Raw genomic sequence first — 3,607 nt, forward strand, 5'->3', positions numbered from 1 at the left:
CCCTCCCTAACTTCAGGGAAAAATCCCTACCTGGGGAAACAACCTTTCTCGGAGAGGTGACCTTGGTTAAAACACATAGCGCCAAGAAGGTGAGCAAACATATTAAGAACAGTATGCCATATACTCCAGGTCCCTTGAAACATATGCTGTGCAGATGTTTCTTCCCTGCAGAAATCTATCTTGAAACACATGGTCCATGTTGAGGCTGAACTACAGACCTACAGAAATAGAATGCCTACCTTTTCTGAATTGTATTGGGAAAAATAAGCCTATATTTTCCTCCCCAAACAGTGGTGAGCTCAACCTTTTGACATGTGTACCATTGTGTTATGTCTTTGATCAAAGTCCTGGAGGTAACAGTTAAGGGCTTTGCCTAAAGAGGTGCTCATTTAACTTTATATGAGTGATGCTAATATATGAGTGGTGCTAATAAGGGTGCCAGTGAGTCACACACATCCCCTCCCCACTGCATAAAGATTTCTGCCTGAAAGCAGGGTCCCTGCCACAAAGCTGTTGGTGAAATGAGACCTAAGAATTGTCTTGTATGCCTTCCATTTGTGTTCATGTTGGCAGGAGGGTCTGGTCAGAGCCTAAGAGCATTTGGGTTCTCGGGAGTGATTTGGGGCCTGTCGCCAGAATAAAGCTCTTGCTTGCTGCTGAACTCTAAACACAATGAGCAATTTCCTGTTATTTAATAGTGTAGAAAAAAATAATACTCAGCTACAGAGTTTTGGATGCACTTAGATTATAGTGCTCTTTGATTTGAAAGGCGATAGCATGTGGCTGTTACTTGTTGCACGCCCTTTTGTTTCCAGGCAGTGATCCACCTACTGATCTCACAGTGGTGTTGATCTACCAGTGACTTGTGGAATCTCTGTGGGTAAGAAGTAGGGCTCGCTAAGAGGCTTTTGGATGTGTGTGAGGCCACGAGGCTGCACATCCAATAGCAACATTCTGCCAACTGGCGTGTGCATGAGAACCACCAGACATCTAATTACTTGGTCAAATCATTTGAAACAGGTTCATTTTTTAATCACATACTGCTCTTTAAAGCAGGTGGCTTCAGAACCATGAGATGGTACACCCAGCTATTTCAACTGGTCATTTCATCAGTTGAAATGGTACTGGGGAATTTGCCATCTTAACAGACAGAGGCAGGAGTCCTAGAGCCGGGGCAATGTAACCAATTATAGTTCAGCAATTATGGAAAAGGTGTAAATGCCCCGATTGAAATAATAATCTACAGAGATAATTGTTTTCTCCTCAGTGTGATGTCATCGGTTTTGTTTTTGGAACAATTTGTTTGCAGTGCATGCTGATAAGTTTTGGGTGTTTGTTTGCAGGTGCATTCATCACCATAGTGAAGTTTAGAACATTTTCATTACCTCAAAAAAGAAACCTCTCGTCACTTAACTTTCACCACCTAACTCCTCCAACATCCCCCGGCTGTAGGCAACCACTAATCTACTTTCTGTCGCTATGGATTTACCTGTTCTGGACATTTTTTTTAAATGGAATAATCTCATCATTTGGGGTTGGCTTCTTTCACTTAGTGTAATGTTTTCAGACTTACCCATATTATAGCATGTATCATACCTTTTTATGACTGAATAATATTCCATTTGATGGATATACCACATTTGTTTATCTGTTCATCAATTGATAGATATTTGGGTTGTTTCCACTTTCTGGCTACTATGAATAGTGCTGCTGTTCACTGAATATACAAGTTTTTGTGTGGAAAAATGTTTTCATTTCTCTTGAGTACATACCAAGGAGTGGAGAGACTTTGTATTTTGCAGTGTTTTTTTCTTTCTATTTGGGAAATGGAAGGAGTGATTTTCTTGGTGAAATAACCTTGGCATTGGAGAGAGCATTAATTAGGAGGAGAGATTTGTGGGTCAGAGTCCCAGGTCTGCCCTTGCCTGGCCATGTGTTAGGAAATTTACTTTGTCTCCTCAGCTGTAGAATAAGGTATTTTTTTAATCAGACAATCTTTGAGGTCACTTCCAAGTTAAAACATTTTCCTGAGTGATAATAAAAGCCTTTCAAGATATGAAGGAAAATATTTCCAGTGAGGTCTGAATAACAAGCCACACCCCACTAAAGTCCCTCAATGCTGTTTTTTTTGTTTGTTTCCTAGTTTGAAAACAACTTGGACTTGAATTTGTGTTCAGATAGTTAAATATTTGTATATTTTCAATAAAAATAAAAAAATACTTCTTTAAAAAATTGGATGAATATAAAACCAAAGTTACTGAAACTTGTAATACCCAAAGACATCTACTTTAACATTTGGTGTATTTTTGGTTCTTTTCCCCCCATTTTAAGTTGTTTTATTGTTTATGAACTGTAATCATACTCAGTTCATAGTTTTCTGTTGGGTTCCTGTTTTGATTGCCCTTTAGACTCACCTTGATTTCACTTTGATGCTTCTTACTCTGATTGAAAAGACATTTGAAAGGGGAAAGTCTTTTGATTTAATTGGCTTTGAGAAAACCACGATAGTTTTGAAAGTGTAAAGGTGTTTCCAAAAGTGTGTTTCAGTTAGAAAGATTTGTAGACAGTAGACAGAGATGATGGGTTCTTACCAGGAGCAGCTAACCCATTTCTTCTTTTATTTTGACTGTTTCAGATGCCATCAAAGTCATGTGTTTATTCTTTTTCACCATGTAATCCATCCAAAAAGTTTCTGATTGTGGTTTCAAATTGACCAACTCTTCCCAGAAAACATGCTCCCAAGATCCTTTCCTCTGTTGGAAGGAAGATTGAGCTTGAGTTTCCTTTTGCCTAAATGCTGGTTTCAGTCTCAACAATTTGAGAATTTGTGTTGATCCTTTCTGGTTCCTAAGAGACCACTCTGTTTAGTGAAGCAGCCCTTCTTGTCTCGGGGGCTGGGCAGAGTGTCCAGTCCTTCCTGGGACCTTTCCCAAGCTGGGCCCTGCTGCCAAAGCCTCCCTTCCTCAATGACACCAAGTGCCTTCACAAAGCTCTGGTATAGGTTCCCTGGAACACCATCCCTTCCTATTGCGGTGGGAGTTAGCTGGGCACACACTCCTATTTATTTATTTATTTATTTATTTATTTATTTATTTATTTATTTATAGCTCATACCACCAAGTTTCTTTTCTTTTTTTTCTTTTCTTTTCTTTTCTTTTCTTTTCTTTTCTTTTCTTTTCTTTCCCTTTCTTTTCTTTTCTTTTCTTTCTTTTCTTTTTTTTTTTTCCAAACTCAAGTTTCTCCTGATAGTTCTTTTGGTTGTAGTAAATATTGCTTTGCATTTATTCAATTAGCCTTGTGGCACACCTACTATGTGTCCAGCATTGGGATTAAAGAGATCAAAGTCACATTTCTTGATTTGATAAAATTCTGTACTGTATGCAGAGTCCTTAAAAATCTGTCTAGAAAATGTGAAAAAAAATAATGTGTGCTGGATTTTTTTTATACCTTGATTTGAATGAATACTGAGACTTCTTGCAGAGGTTATAGATAGCTTCCAGATTAGTCCTTGTAAAACACAGCTTTCATTATCTCATGGTTTCAGCTCAAGAAAATATTATAAATCACTACTGTCTATAGAATAAAATTTATTTTACTTTCTAATAAT

The sequence above is a fragment of the Myotis brandtii genome, unplaced genomic scaffold (genome assembly GCF_000412655.1).
Source record: "Myotis brandtii unplaced genomic scaffold, ASM41265v1 scaffold115, whole genome shotgun sequence".
In the NCBI taxonomy this organism is placed as follows: Eukaryota; Metazoa; Chordata; class Mammalia; order Chiroptera; family Vespertilionidae; genus Myotis; species Myotis brandtii.